This window comes from Aotus nancymaae, unplaced genomic scaffold, assembly GCF_030222135.1.
Source record: "Aotus nancymaae isolate 86718 unplaced genomic scaffold, 86718_ANA_hifiasm-v0.15.2.pri h1tg000003l, whole genome shotgun sequence".
Lineage (NCBI taxonomy): Eukaryota > Metazoa > Chordata > Mammalia > Primates > Aotidae > Aotus > Aotus nancymaae.
The window spans coordinates 3741598-3758299 of record NW_026988414.1 but is presented as its reverse complement, the minus strand read 5'-3'; the positions used below and the strand labels follow the sequence as shown (position 1 = coordinate 3758299).

The 16702-nt window shown below is 50.8% G+C and overlaps 1 pseudogene; it reads left to right on the top strand.

Annotated features, from left to right (window-relative positions):
* The first annotated feature begins 6440 nt into the window (after positions 1 to 6440).
* LOC105721153 (methylthioribose-1-phosphate isomerase-like) lies at positions 6441 to 7945 on the top strand (annotated as a pseudogene).
* Positions 7946 to 16702: the final 8757 nt, after the last annotated feature.

The following is a 16702-nucleotide window of genomic DNA, read 5'->3' as shown; positions in this document are numbered from 1 at the left end:
CAAGCCTCAGTGACACTGGTCCCAGGCAGCAGGCATTCTTATTTTTGGAATTTCCTTGTCATTTCATTCTCATTTCTGGGATCTCGCTGTCATTTCTTACACTCTCTACTTTCTCCTCGTCATGTTAACAGGTTTCACAACCACCTTTGAGCTAAGTTCCATAATTGTTCCCATTTGGATAAAGAAAGGGTTCTGAGAGGGGAAACAACCTGTCAAAGTCCCACAGTGAGTCAGGGGCAGCTGGAACCAGCACCCAAGTCTGTCTAACCCCATTCCACATACAAGGCCTTGCACCAGACTCTCTTACCAACTAGATGGCCCTGGGAACAAGATTTTGTCGAATTCACATCAAACGACATCTTTTCCACCTGCATCTCATACACACTCAGCATTTGCCTTGATGAAGGTGGCTCTGCTCCTGTTCTCTTAGGTCTTGGTGAGCACTAGTGACCTCACTGGAGATAGAACCAGAACTGAGGGGCTTCTGAGGCTCTCACACATCTTAGGTCCCACCCAGCTTTTTTTTTTTTTTTTTTTTTTGAGATGAGGTTTCACACTTGCTGGAGTGTAGTGGCGCAATCTCGGCTCACTGCAACCTCCGCCTCCCGGGTTCAAGTGATTCTCCTGCCTCAGCCTCCTGAGTAGCTGGTATTACAGGCATGCGCCACCACACCCGGCTAATTTTTGTATTTTTAGTAGAGACTGTCGGTCAGGCTGGTCTTGAACTCCTGACCTCAGGTGATCCACCTTCCTTGGCCTCCCAAAGTGCTGGGATTATAGGCGTGAGCCACGGTGCCTGGCTGGGTCCCACCTAGCTTTTGCTTTGCATGAAACAGCAAGTGCCTGAGTGCCTTATCCGCTCTCCTCCTTCAATGTTCTGGGCCATATGGTGTGTGTGTGTGTGTTTAAGACAGAGTCTCTGTTGCCGCAGGCTGGAGTGCAGTGGTGTGACCTCAGCTCACTGCAACCTCCACCTTTTGGGTTCAAGTGATTCTTCTGCCTCTGCCTCCCCAGTAGCTGGGATTGTAGGCATCTGCCCCCACACCTGGCTAATGTTTGTATTTTTAGTAGAGACAGGGTTTTCACCATGTTAGCCAGGCTGGTCTCGAACTCCTGACCTCAAGTTCTGCCCACCTCAACCTCCCAAAGTGCTGGGATTACAGGCGTGAGCCACCTCACCTGGCTGGCCACCCAGTTTTATGGTGGGAGAGGAGGAGGCGGGGAAAGCAGCCAGGCTCTGAGTGGGTGGGAGCCCCAGGAGAGGTGAGCCTTTCCTTGAGGTTTTCTCACCTTACACCATTTTCTCTATGTGGAGAGCTGGCTGGTCTTGCCTCTTCCTACACAAAAAATTTGTCAGGGCCAGGTGCTGGGGAGCTCCAGTCTCTGAGTCCCTACCACACACCACTTGCCTGCCAGTGGGAGGTCAGAAACCCAAGCAGCCATGACAATACGGTTGGATAAAACACTGCCATGGGGTTATGGAAGCACGTTAAAGCTGCATCTAACCAATGTGGGACACTGGGAAACTTCCCAAGGGAAGAGACATCAATGTCTGTCCAGTAGGAGGTAGCCAGATAAGGATGTGGGAGACGGCTGGGCACCTGTAATCCCAGCACTTCTGGAGGCTGAAGTAGGCAAATCACCTGAGGTCAGGAGTTCGAGACCATCCTGGCCAATATGGCAAAACCCCATCTCTACTAAAAATATAAAAATTAGCCTGGCATGGTGGCATGCATCTGTAATCCCAGCTTCTCAGGAGGCTGAGGCAAGAGAATCACTTGAACCCAGGAGGCAGAGGTTGCAGTGAGCCAAGATCACACCACTGAACTCCAGCCTCCAGTGAAACTCCGTCTCAAATAATAATAATAATAATAATAATTATTATTATTATTATATGAGAGAGTATTCCAGAGAGAACTTAGTGGGCCCAGGATACAAAGGGATTCAGTCTGGTTGAAAGGTTATCAGGGATGGTGGTTTGCAGGCTTTGTCGGCTTGGATTCTCGGTGCAAGATGAAAGCCTCCCCCAAACACAGTTGTAACCCAGCTCTGCATTTTGGTTCAATCTTGAGGCACCCAGAGAGGGCACCTAGAAGGAAAGCATCACCAGGGTCTGTTTCTATTGTGTAAGCTCTGCTCTCCCAGGTGTCATAGTGGGCATGACCTCAAGGGGGCAGTGTCCACTCAGAGATGCACCCAACTGCCCTGGGAAGTAAGCCCTGGGAGGGCCTTGTTGGGAAGGCTCCTGCCTGCCAGGCTGGATTCAGGAAGGCTGAATCCTCAGAACACATAGAAGAGGGGGTTCTCTGGCAGGACCCCTCTCAGGAGTTTGAAGCGACCAGGGGCAGTAAGGAGCAACTGGTTGTGAGATATGGATTCCTTAGGGTGTGCCCCCATGTGCTGGAAAACAGGTGACAGAGGTTACTCTGCTGGTGTGTACACATACATGGTTTGTTTGATCATATCCGGTGTAAACCCTACTCGAAAATATTTATCATCCGGCACCTACAGAGTTCAAAATACTAACGCAGTACAGCCTGCACTGTTGTTCCTGGGGACTAAAAGGGGTCATTTCTGGGTGGCCTGACCCAGAAATGTGTCACAGGCTGGGCGTGGTGGCTCACGCCTGTAATCCAAGCACTTTGGAGGCCAAGGCGGGTGGATCACCTGAGGTTGGGAGTTCAACACCAGCCTGACCAACATGGTGAAACCCCATCTTGAAAAAAAAAAAAAAAAAAAGAAAGAAATGTGTCACAGAGCAATGTCACCAAATAGTGCCCCACTCCAGTTTTGCTCAGAAGGGGCCACATCAGCTGGGCAGGGTGTGGTGGCTCATGCCTATAATCCTAGCACTTTGGGAGACCAAAGCGGGACAATGGATTGAGCCCAGGAGTTCGAGACCAGCTTTGCAACATAGTGAAACCTCACCTCCACAAAAAATTTTAAAAATAGCCAAGCGTGGTGGCACCCACCTACTCAGGAGGTTAAAGTGGGAGGATTGATCAAGCTCAGGAGGTTGAGGCTGCAGTGAACCATGATCACACATTGCACTCCAGCATAGGTGACAGAGTGAGGCCCTGTCAAAAAAAGGAGGGGCCACCTGCGGAGAGAGGGAGGGGAGGAAACCCAGGCCAAGGGCCCAGAGCCCTCTATGGTTGGGACTAGGGGATGTTGGGGCCCCCAACCCTGATGGAATTGGGAGGAAAGCTCCAGGTTCCATGTCATGTGGATGGGCCTGAGAATGAGGTGAAAGGTGACAATCACACACCCAAACCAGTTATGAGCCAAAGGTTTTGCTAGATAAAAGACTGATGGCCACAATGACCAACACATATGCAACAGCGAAGCTATCTGACGGTGTGCTGCCTGCCTCCCTAGTGGAGCCTCTTGAGTCTCTTATCTGAGGTCATTACTAAAATAGGAGTCAGAACTTGAACCCAGCACTCTCTGAGCCCTTAAGCCTCAGGTCTTAACCACAGAGCCCTGCTATGTTTCTTGCAGGTTACATCTGCCCAGGGCCCTGACCTAGAGATCATGTCAGTGACTAGAAATGAACAGCCTCTGCCTTGGACTTGGCCTGGGCCCCCCACTCCTGGTTCCTCTAGGCAGTCTGCTCCACTTCTTTCCCAGTGAGCCTGTCATTCCTAACATCGGCAACTCTGGACAGGAGTAAAGTCCAGAGCTTTTGGACTTTGATTCCTTCAGCTTCTCATGTTCATCCCACAATCCCAAAGATTCTTGGCTGGAATAATCAATGTAGCAGCTAATGAGCACATTCTAACTTGGAGAACATTCTCTGTGCCAGGCCCTGAGCTTAATGCTCTGCCTATCATGTGTTCCTTATGGCCACCCTCAGAGGTAGTTAGAGTTGTCCCCATTCTCCGATTGAGGCAAATGAGGCTCAGAGAGCTTAAGTCACTTTCCCAGGGAAGAACAGCTAAGCAGCAGACTCAGAGGTTGAAGAGGGGGTTTCAACACTTACTGTTTAAAGATCAGGTACTAATTCTATTTCCCAGACTTCTGAGTATCATAATTATCTGGGAGGGATTTTTTTTTTTTTTTTTTTTGAGACAAGGTCTTGCTCCATTACCCAGGCTGGAGTGCACTACAGCCTCAACCTCTCTGACTCAAGCCATCTTGCCACCTCAGCCTCCTGAGTACCTGGGACTACAGGCGCATGCCACCATGTCCAATTTTTTTATTTTTTGCAGGGATGGTATCACCCTATGTTGCCCAGGCTGGTCTCAAACTGCTGGGATTGAGAAGGATTTTTTAAATAAAGATTTCAGGCTGGGCGCCTGTAATCCCAGCATTTTGGGAGGCTGAGGTGAGAGGATCACTGGAGGCCAGAATTTCAACACCAGCTTGGGCAACATAGCAAAACCCCATCTCTACAAAAAATACAAAAATTAACCAGGTGTGGTGCCGCATCCCTGTGGTCCCAGCTACTTAGGAGGCTGAGGCAGGAGGATCCAGGTGGAGGCTGCAGTGAGCCAAGATTGCGCCCCTGCACTCCAGCCTGGGTGACAGTGAGATCCTGTCTCTAATAAATAAATAAAGATGTGAGTGTCCAACCTCTAGGAATCCTGACTTTGCAGGCACCCAAATATATATATTTAAACAAACTCCTTCGGTGTTGGTTTTTTGTTTTTTTGAGTCAGAGTTTCGCTCTTGTTGCCCAAGCTGGAGTGCAATGGCACGATCTCGGCTCACTGCTGCAACGTCCACCTCCCAGGTTCAAGCGATTCTCTTGCCTCAGCCTCCCAAGTAGCTAGGATTACAGGCATCCATCACCACGCCAAGGTAATTTGGTATTTTTAGTAGAGATGGGGTTTCACCATGTTGGTCAGGCTGGTCTCAAACTCCTGACCTCAAGTGATCCACCTGCCTCAGCCTCTCAAAGTGCTGAGATTACAAGCGTGAGCCACCTGCCTGGCCTCTTGGGTGTTCTTGATGCATTGCTCTATGAACGTACCTTGATAGTTGACAAAATTGCTTCTTCTGACTACTAGTAATCACATCCTTTGAAAGCCCATTTTCCAACACATCTACACAGCCACCTGACCCTAAGAGCCAGCTGTGGTCAGCACTAGATCAAACCCAGGCATGATTTTATCTGGAGTCGCCCCAGAGCTGTCTCCCAGGCCCTGGCATTTGCTGGCTCCGTTCATTCCCTGAAGCTGACTTGCTCCTCCACCCTCCACCCTTGCACTAGCAAACCTGCCCAGCTGGTTTGCCAGGAAGGAGCAAGACCTGTTTTCCCATCTTAGGGCTCTTCTCGCTTCTGATTTCATAGGTGGTTAGAAAGGACATGTAGGGTTAGAAGTGGGGACTGCTGGAGGAAGAGTATGGGCAGGAGGTCACTTTGACTGAAACCTGCTTTGCAGACCCCATGGGGGCTGGAAGGCCCTGGGACAGCACCCTCGCCCCCACCACTAACCACACCCTGGCCACCTACCTACGATGCTTGTCTCTTAGTCAACCTCCACCACCCCCAGCATCATCCAGATCCAGAGTCACCCAGACAGGAACTCCTTTGGTGTGACTAATGTTGGTCCCTCCTGTTATCCAGCCCATCTCTTCAATAAGTTTCCAAGCTCCTGCTAAAGTGCTCGGAGAGGCCAGGCATGATGGGTCACGCCTGTAATCCCAATACTTTGGGAGGTCAAGGTGGGCGGATCACCTGAGGTCAGGAGTTCAAGACCAGCCTGGCCAACATGGTGAAACCCTGTCTCTACTAAAAATACAAAAATTATCTGGGCATGGTGGTATGGGCCTGTAATCCCAGCTACTCAGGAGCCTGAGGCAGGAGAACCACTTGAACCCTAGAGGCGGAGACTGCAGTGAACCGAGATCACTCCATTGCACTCCAGCCGGGGCAACAAGGGCAAAACTCTGTCTCAAAAAAAAATTAATAATAAAATGCTCAGAGGATGCAGTTAGTCAGGGACTAACAGAATGTGTCCGAAGAAATCAAGATATTGATGATAGGGTGGCAGGGATGGTTTTTTGTTTGTTTTTTAAACTGTGGCCAAACAGAAAGCTCAGCAGGTCATGCCATGGAGATGACCATGTAGAGATCAAGGCTGGGCTTGTAGCTTCACCTTACCTGGCCTCAGTTTCTTCATCTATAAAATAGGTCACATCATTCCTGCTGTCCTCACTTCCAAAGGGCTCATCTTTGTGGAGACTGACTTAATTACTGTAAAGATGTAGGTAACATGTCAGCTAATTAGTAGAATGATGACACTTTGGGTGTCCCAGGCATATTCCTGGCCCCAGGGGAATGCAAGGTCGTTATAGCTTTAAGTGGGATGTCAATGAACCAAAACTCCAGGTGCTTGGGAGGGCTGCTCCTGTGGGGTCTGAGGAGGGCTGGGGATGAGTAGACAGGGGGCACTTAGGAGAGGGAAGTGGACTGGGGAGAGTACAAAGGGAAAACTGACCTTGGAAGATGCAGCTAGGGGCCAGGCATGATGGCTCACGCCTGTAATCCCAGCACTTTGGGAGGCCGATGCGGGCAGATCACGAGGTCAGGAGATGGAGACCATCCTGGCTAACATGGTGAAACCCCGCCTCTACTAAAAGTACCAAAAATAAGCCAAGTGTGGTGGCATGTGTCTGTAGTCCCAGCTACTTGGGAGGCTGAGACAGGAGAATCCTTGAACTCGGTAGGCGGAAGTTGCAGCGAGCCGTGATGGTGCCACTGCACTCCAGCCTGGGTGACAGAGCAAGACTCTGTCTCACTATCTAAAAAAAAAAAAGTCCGCCCACAGCCCACCCCGCTCCTCATGTGCGCATAGACCCCAGTGCCCTCAGATTTGCACTGGGTTTGGCCGCTGCACCATGACCCTGGAGGAAATCCGCTACTCGAGGGGCTCCCTGCAGATCTTGGACCAGTTACTGCTGCCCCAGCAAAGCCGCTACGAGGTGGTGGGCTCGGTGTGCCAAGCCTGGGAGGCATCTGTGCCATGAAGGTGGGGGGCGCTCCAGCCATCGCCCTAGTGGGCTGCCTCAGCCTCACCGTGGAGCTGCAGATGGGCGCCGGGGGACCAGGACTTGCCGCGCTGGTGGCCTTTGTGCGCGACAAGCTGAGCTTCCTCGTCACCGCCCGGCCCACCGCTGTCAACATGGCCTGTGCCACCCGCGACCTGGCTGATGCTGCAGCCCAGGAGGCCGAGCAGGAGGACGCTACAGAGGAGGCAGTCCAGGAGAGAGTGATCCATTGCGCCGAAGACATGCTGGAGAAAGACCTCAGAGACAACTGTATCGGACATCTCAGAGCCCACCACCTCCTGGACCGGGTGGCCCCCAACGGTGGCAAGGTGACTATGCTGACCCACTGTAACACCAGTGCTCTGGCCACTGCTGGCTATGGCACAGCCCTAAGTGTGATCCGATCACTGCACAGCCTGGGCCGCCTGGAGCATGCCTTCTGCACCAAGACCCGGCCCTGCAACCAGGGAGCCCGACTGATGGCCTTCGAGCTGGTCTATGAGCAGATCCCAGCCACCCTCATTGCCGACAGCATGGTAGCTGCCGCCATGGCCCATAGGGGTGTGTCAGCCATGATCGTGGGAGCTGACCGCATGGTTGCCAATGGCGACACAGCCAACAAGGTGGGCACCTACCAGCTGGCCATTGTCGCCAAGCACCACGGCATTCCCTTCTACGTGGCTGCCCTCAGCTCTTCCTGTGACCTCCGTCTGGAGACCGGCAAGGAGATCATCATTGAAGAGCGTCCGAGCCAGGAGCTGACCGATGTTAATGGGGTCTGGACTGCGGCACCCGGGATTGGAGTTTGGAATCCTGCCTTCAGTGTCACCCCCTACGACCTCATCACTGGCAGCAGCATCACAGAACTGGGGGTCTTTGCCCCTGAGGAGCTCCGGGCAGCCCTAACAACCACCATCTCTTCCCGGGATGGGACCTAGATGGACCCCAGATGCAACCAACTCAGCCCTCCCTAGCCTGCCTCTCTAGGATTTTTTAATAAATTTCTGAATGGCTGCCCAAAAAAAAAAAAAAAAAAAAGCAAGCTGCAGTTAGGTAGGCATTTGCATCCCTCCTTCCACAGGATTTTTTCAGGCACTGCTCTAAACTCTGGGGATGTAAAAGTGAGCAAAGCAGGCATCTCTGCCCGCCTAGAACTTACATTACATTCTAGGGAGGAAAGAGATAACAAACCAAATAAAAAATAAATCTTTGTTCAGATGGTGATAAGGGCTAGAGAGAAAAATAAATCAGGAAAGGGATGGGACCTGAAGCTTACAAAATTTGAGCTTCCCTGTGTCTCCCAAATATATATTGAATGAATTCAAATTTAGGTCCAGGACCTAGGAAGGGGAGCATTCAGGACCAGTTTTTTTGTTTTTGTTTTTTGTTTCTGTTTTTGTTTGAGACAGTCTCCTTCTGTCACCTAGGCTGGAATATAGTGGTGAGATCTAGGCTCACTGCAAACTCTTGGGTTAAAGTGATCCTCCTGCCTCAGCCTCCAGAGTAGCTGGGATTACAGGCATGAGACACCACACCTGGCTAATTTTGTATTTTTGGTAGAGACGGGGGTTTCTCCATGTTGGTCAGGTTGGTCTTGAACTCCGGACCTCAGGTGATCTGCCCGCCGTGGCCTCCCAAAGTGCTGGGATTACAGGTGTGAGCCACCCCACCCAGCCTTGGGGCAATTTTAAATAGGGTGTGAAGGTATCAGTGCAGTAGAGACTTGGTGGTGAGGGAGGGAGCCCTAACTCCCTGGGGGAAGCCCCCTGGGGGAAGAGTGTTCTAGGCAGGGGAACAGCAAGTAGCAAAGGTCCTGGGGCAGGTGTGATCCCAATGGCAAAGAAGCCAGCGCGGGCCAGGCACAGCAGGGCGATCCTGTAATCCCAGCTACTCGGGAGGCCAAGGCGGGAGGACTGCTTGAGCTTAGGAGTTTGATACCAGCTTGGGCAACATATCAAGACCTTGCCTCTATTAACAAATTAAAAGAAAAAAGAAGCCGGGTGTGGTGGCTCACAACTGTGATCCCAGCACTTTGGGAGGTGGAGGCAGGTGAATCACCTGAAGTCAGGAGTTTGAGACCAGCCTGGCCAACATGGTGAAACCCCTTCTCTACTAAAAATACAAAAATTAGCTGGGTGTGGTGGTGGATGCCTGTAATCCCAGCTACTTGGGAGGCTGAGAGGGGAGAATCACTTGAACCCGGGAGGCAGAGGTTGCAGTGAGCCAAATTTGTGCCACTGAACTCCAGCCTGGGTGACAGAGTGAGACTCCATCTTAAAAAAGAAAAAAAGAAATCAGGGCCAGGCAAGGTGGCTCACGCCTATAATCCCAGCACTTTGGGAGGCCAAGGCAGCCGATCACCAGGTCAGGAGTTCAAGACCAGCCTGGCCAACATGGTGAAACACTGTCTCTACCAAAAATACAAAAATTAGCTGGGCATGGTAGCATGCACCTGTGGTCCCAGCTACTTGGGAGGCTGACACAGGAGAAGTGCTTGAATCCGGGAGGTGGAGGTTGCAGTGATCTGAGATCATGCCATTGCACTCCAGCCCCAGCCTGGGCAACAGAACAAGACTCCATCTCAAAAAGAAAAAAAAAAAAAGCCAGTGTGGACTCAGCAAGGCCATCAATGGGGAAAGCAGAGGAGAAGTTAAGAGGGAATGGAGTAGGGGGTGTAGACCACGAGGGCTTCAGGCCGCTTAGGACTTGGGCTTCTAAGCTGGGCATGGTGGCTCTAGCTCAAAAAATAAATAAACAAAAAAATATGGCACGGTGGTTCACACCTGTAATCCCAGAACTTTGGGAGGCTGAGGCAGGTGGATCATGAGTTCAAGAGATCGAGACCATCCTGGTCAACATGGTGAAACCCCGTCTCTACTAAAAATACAAAAAATTAACCGGGCATGGTGGTGCACACCTGTAGTCCCAGCTACTCGGGAGGCTGAGGCAGGAGAATTGCTTGAACCCGGGAGACGGAAGTTGCAGTCAGCCGAGATCTCGCCCCTGCACTCCAGCCTGGGTAACAAGAGTGAGACTCCGTCTCAAAAAAAAATAATGGGGTACGAGGAAAGGGAACCTTGCTAAGGTTTTGACCTGAGCAACTAGAAGGGAGAAGCTGTGATGCACTGGAGTGGGGAAGTCCCTGGGAAGAGCAGCTCTTGGGGGAATATGCGGAGTTAGGCTTCAGAAGTGTTCAGTTTGAGATGCAAACTCAGCTCCTAAGTGGATATGTTAAAGTAATAGCAGAATGGAGTTCATGGGAGAAGTCAGGCTAAAGGTGTAAAAATGGGCACCATCAGTATAATGCATCCATGCTATTAAAAACCATGGTGGCTGGGCGTGGTGGCTCATGCCTGTAATCCCACTATTTTGGGAGGCTGAGATGAGTAGATCACTTGAGTCCAGGAGTTTGAGACCAGCCTGGGCAACATGGCAAAACCCTGTCTCTACAAAAAATACAAAAATTAGCCAGGCAGGTGGCTCGCAGCTGTGGTCCCAAGTACTCAGAAGCCTGTGGCATGAGAATCGCTTGAACCCAGGAGTTGGAGGTTGCAGTGAGCCGAGATTGTGCCACTACACTCCTGGGCAGCAGAGCAAAACTGGGCAACAGAGCGAGACTCCATCTCAAAACAACAACAAAAAAACCATGGCAATATCGACTTGATGTCACCAAGGGACGGGGTGTGGGCAGAGAAAGAGCCAGGGCCAGAGGAGAGCTCAGGAGAGGAGGAGCCCCACAAAGGAGACTGAGAAGGAAGCAGGGCAGGAGACGGGGAGACCAGGAGGAGCCTCTTGAAGGCAGTGGTTTTTGGGAGGAGGCAGTGACCAACTGTGTGAGGTGCTGCTAAGAAGCTGCTGGATTTAACAAGGAGGAGGTCATTGTTGACCTTGACAAGAACCATTTCAGGAGTATGCTGGCAAGGGAAAGTCTGATTAGAGTGGATTCAGAGGAGCGTGGGAAGAGAGGTATTGCGCATAGCGACTAGAGACCTTTCCAGGAGTTTGGCTCTAAAGAAGGCAGAGGAATGCGGTAATTGTAAAGAGTTATGAGGCCAAGAAAGAGCTTTTGTTTTATTTTTATGGATTTTATGTGGGTGTGATAAAATGTGCATAATGTAAAATTTATCATTTTAGCCTTTAAGAATTGTGGGTCTTAATCAGCCAAGTGTCACAGTGTACACCTGTAGTCCCAGCCATTTGGGAGGCTGAGGGGGGAGGATCACTTGAGCCTCGGAGGCAGAGGTTGCAGTGAGCTGAGATGGCGCCACTGCACTCCAGCCTGGGTGACAAAGTGAGACTGTTTCAAAAAAAACAAGGCAGGGCACGGTAGCTCGTGCCTGTAATCCCAGCACTTTGGGAGGCTGAGGCGGGCAGATCATGAGGTCAAGAGATTGAGACCATACTGACCAACATGGTTAAACCTCGTCGCTACCAAAAATACAAAATTAGCTGGGCATGGTGGTGCATGCTCATAGTCCCAGCTACTCAGGAGGCTGAGGCAAGAGAATTGCTTGAACCTGGGAGGCAGAGGTTGCAGTGAGCTGAGATCATGCCACTGTACTCCAGCCTGGTGACAGAGCAAGACTGTCTCAAAGAAACAAAACAAAACAAAAAAACATACATACATATATATTAAATAAATCAGCTCCCAGCCTCTGCGTCACTGACCAGCCAGATCTCCTCCCAGTGCTCATCGCTCCATTATTTTCTTGCCTGCTCTCCCTGCAATGTAAGCTCCGTGAGACCTAGACCCTCATCTGTCCTTGTGTACCAAGTCCTAGCACCCAGACCAGTGGCTGGCCCACAGGAGCACAAGATTAACACACGTGGGAGGGATGAAAGAGAGAATGAGCAAGTGGGTGGTTTTAATCCCCATTTTATAGCTAGGTGACTAGCTTCACAGAGGTCACATTACCCAGTCAGTAATCACAGTAAACTGAGGTTCAACCCAGGCCCTTCGGCTACAAAAGCCCAGATGAGTAGCCTGGGGCCACGCCTCTCTCCCAAGTTCCCAGGTCATCCAGGACGTGGGGGCCTGTAGATTTGTTGCTGGTGGGGTTTTGGTTTTTTTTTTTTTGAGACAGGGTCTCACTCTGTCACCCAGGCTAGATTGCAGTGGTGTGATTTCAGCTCACACAACCTCCACCTCCTGGGGGTTCAAGCAATTCTCCCACCTCAGCCTCCAGAGTTGCTGGGACTAAGACAAGCGCCACCACACCTGGCTAATTTTTGTAATTTTTGGTAGAGACAGAGCTTCACCATGTTGGCCAGACTGGTCTCGAACTCCTGACCTCAAGAGATCCACGTCCCAAAGTGCTGGGATTACAGGCGTGAGACAAGACACTCAGGCTGCTGGGTGCCTTTTTCTTTTTTTCCGACATAGGGTCTTTCTCTGTTGCTCAGGCTGGAGTATAGATCTCCACTTAACTGCCGCCTTGACTTGCTGGGTTCAAGCAATCCTCCCATCTCACCCTCCCTTTTTTTTTTTTTTTTTTTTTTTTTTTTTTTTTTGTAGAGACAGGGTCTCCTTGTGTTACCCAGGCTGGTCTCAAACTTCTGGGCTCAAGCGATCCTCCTGTGCAGGGATCCCAAAGTGCTGGGATTACAGGCAGGAGCCACCACGCCCAGCAGAATTTAAATTTTAAAGCTCAGCTTAAACATCTCATGATGTTTACACATATGTACATTTTGACAATTACTGTTCAACTCCAGCCTTCTCAGAGTTAAAGGCACAGGACAAGGAAAACATCTCATCCAATTGATTTGGGGTGGTATTCCCAGCTGTCTGAGGCTGTACATTGACCAAATATTTCGGCCATGACTCAAGAGTTCCCCTATCCTGCTATCCTGACTGAGATCATGAGAGGCCATCAGGGAGTCCACTTTTATTTATTTATTTTTGAGACAGATTCTCACTCTGTTGCCAGGCACCAGGCTGGAGTACAGTGGCACAATCTTGGCTCACCGCAACCTCCACCTCCTGGGTTCAAGCAATTCTGCTGCCTCAGCCTCATAAGTAGCTGGGACTACAGGCATGCACCACCACGCTCAGCTAATTATTTTTGTATTTTTTAGTAGAGACGGGATTTCACCATGTTGGCCAGGATGGTCTTGATCTCTTGACCTCGTGATCCGCCCGCCTCAGCCTCCCAAAGTGCTGGGATTACAGGCATGAGCCGCCGCACCCAGCCAGGGAGTCCACTTTTATCATCTCTGTGCCAATAAGGGCTCCAAATGGGGTGGTGTGACAGCCCACGTGCCCTGGGTTCAAGTTACCTAATTTTTCCAGTGAACTGAGTTTTGCTGATACCCTCCACTCCCAGCCAGCTTTCCCCACCATTTCATTGGATTCTGCTTATCTAAATATTGCTAGATTTTGTTCTTTTCTCTCTCTCTCTTTTTCTTTTTGAGATGGAGTCTCACTCTGTCACCCAGGCTGGAATGCAGTGGCATGATCTCGGCTTACCACAACCTCCACCTCCCAGGTTCAAGTGATTCTCCTGCCACAGCCTCCTGAATATCTGGGATTACAGGTGCCTGCTACCATGCCCGGCTAATTTTTGTATTTTTAGTAGAGACGGGGTTTCACCATGTTGGCCAGGCTGGTCTCAAACTCCTGACCTCAAGTGATCTGCTCCTATCAGCTTCCCAAAGTGCTAGGATTATAGGTGTGAGCCACCACGCCTGGCCAAGTGAAGTTTACATTCTCATTTGGACAGGGAAAGGGAGCTGCTTGCGGAAAGCCCTGGAGAGGCCTAGGTAGATTCCCTGGCCCCACGTCACCACCCAAGACCCACTGGGGCCCCTGGGCCGCCCCCTCCTCCTAGCCTAGCTCCATGGAGTACTGAGAGCAGTCCTGGCCCCTAGCACTCCAACTAGAGTTCTTTTTGTTTGTTTGACACAGGGTCTGGCTCTGTCTCCCAAGCTGGAGTATAGTGGCGCAATCATAGCTCACTACAGCCTCAAACTCCTGGGCCCAAGTGATCCTCACGCCTCAGCCCCCCAAGTAGCTGGGACCACAGACATGCACCACCATGCCTGGCTAGTTTTTAAGTTTTAATAAAGATAGTGTCTCCCGGCCGGGCACTGTGGCTCACGCCTATAATCCCAGCATTTTGGGAGACTGAGGTGTGTGCATCACCTGAGGTCAGAGTTCGAGACCACCCTGACCAACATGGAGAAACCCCATGTTTACTAAAAATACAAAATTAGCTGGGTGTGGTGGCACATGCCTGTAATCCCAGCTACTCGGGTGGCTGAGGCAGGAGAATCGCTTGAATCCAGGAGGCAGAGGTTGTGGTGAGCCACTGGACTCCAGCCTTGGTGACAGGAGTGAAACTCTGGGCCGGGCGCAGTGAAGCCTGTAATCCCAGCACTTTGGGAGGCCAAGGTGAGCGGATCACAAGGTCAGGAGTTCAAGACCAGCCTGGTCAAGATGGTGAAACCCCTGTCTCTGCTAATAATACAAAAGTTAGCCGGGCGTGGTGGTGTGCGCCTGTAGTCCCAGCTACTCAGGAGGCTGAGGCAGAAGAATCGCCTGAACCCGGGAAGCGGAGGTTGCAGTGAGCCGAGGTTGCACCACTGCACGCCAGCCTGGGCAACAGAGTAAGACTCTGTCTCAAAAAAGAAAAAACAAAACAAAACTCCGTCTCAGGAAAAAAAAAAAAAGATGAGGTCTCCCGATGTTGGCCAAGTGGTCTCCAACTCCTGTCTTCAAATGATCCTGCCCCTTCAGCCTCCCAAAGTGTTGGGATTTCTGGCATAAGCCACCATGCCCACCCCACCCCCCAGAGTTCTTAGGGGGCGTTTACTAACTGCAGCATCCCACCTGCTTGTCAGCCTGCAGCAGGGGTGGAGGGGCTGCTGTCTTGGTGGTAGTGGTGGCAATGGAGGGGAGTAAGGGACCTGCCCTGACCTCTGGGGAGGCTTCTGGTCAGGACAACAGTGCTCTAAGGAGCACTGGGCCAGCCCAGGTGAACGTCTAACCATCTGTTATCCATTGAATTGTGTCTCCCCAAAATTCCTTTGTTGAAGTCTTAACTGGGAAGACCTAAGGATGTGACCATATTTAGAAATCGGGTCATTGCGGATATAATTAGTTAAGATGAGTTGTGTTGGCTCCTAATTTGACTGGTACCCTTATAAAAGGGGGAAATTTGGAGACACACAGGAACACACAGGTGATACCAGGTTGATGCTCCCGCAAGCCGAGGAGCGCCATAGACCACCAGCAACCACCAGAAGCTAGAGGAGGAGCATGGAACCAACTTGCACTCACAGCCCAAGAAGGCCAACACCTTCATCTCGGACCTCCAGCCTCCAGGGCTGCGAGACAATCCATTTCTTTCTTTTTTTTATTTGAGAGACAAGAGTCTTGCTCTGTTGCCTAGGCTGAAGTGCAGTGGTGCTATCTCAGCTCACTGCAACTTCCACCTCCTGGGTTCAAGCAATTCTGCCTCAGCTTCCCAAGTAGCTGGGACAACAGGCCACAATGTCCAACTAATTTCTGTATTTTTAGTAGAGACAGGGTTTCACCATGTTGGTCACGCTGGTCTAGAACTTCTGACCTCAAGTGATCCACCCACCTTGGTTTCCCAATGTGGTGGGATTATAGGTGTGAGCCACTGTGCCCGGCCGAGACAATCCATTTCTAACTTTGTGGTACCTTCCTAGGACACCCCTGGCAAACTAATACACAGTGCCCAACCACCCTTGGTGGGTCGCCACCCTTTTTTTGAGAAATAGTCTCGCTGTTGCCAGGCTGGAGTGTAATAGCGTGGTCTAGGCTCACTGCAAACTCCACCTCCTGGGTTCAAGTGATTCTCCTGCCTCGGACTCCTGAGTAGCTGGGACTACAGGCGTGTACCACTACACTCAGCTAATTTTTGTATTTTTAGTAGAGACAAGGTTTGACCATGTTGGCCAGCCTGAGCTCAAATTCCTGACTTCAAGTAATCCACCCACCTTGGTCTCCCAAAGTGCTGGGATTACAGGCATGAGCCACTGCCTGCAGCCTTGCCACCCTATTCTTAAATGCCTTCTCCAATAGCCTAGCTGGCCTCTCTGGGGCCCTGTTTCTTAAAGCGCTGGCATCAGATTCACTCGGGAAACTGGAGAAAATGTAGGTTTCTGAATAACACTCCAGATCTACTGAGTCAGAATCCAAGGGTTGGGCCTAGAATTTGGATTTTCAAAGATCTCTCCAGGTGATTTTCTTTTCTTTTTTTTTTTAAAAGACTGAGTTTTGCTCTTGTTGCCCAGGCTGGAGTGCAATCTCGGCTCACCGCAACCTCCACCTCCTGGATTCAAGCAATTCTCCTGCCTCAGCCTCCCAAATAGCTGGGATTACAGGGATGCACCACCACTCCCAGCTAATTTTGTATTTTTAGAAGACAGGGTTTCTCCATTTTGGTCAAGCTAGTCTTGAATTCCCAACCCCAGGTGATACACCCACCTCAGCCTCCCAAAGTGCTGGGATTACTGGCATGAGCCACCAAGCCTGGCCTAATTTTTCATTTTTGTGGGCACATGGTTTATTGGGAATTTTTTTGTGAGATGGGGGGGTCTCATATGTTGCCCAGACTAGAGTGCAGTGGCTATTCACAGGCGTAGTCTAGAGCACTACAACCTCAAACTCCTGGGCTCAAGTGATTCTCCTGCCGCAGCCCTGGGAGATTACAAGTTCATGCCACCACACCTGGCCTGC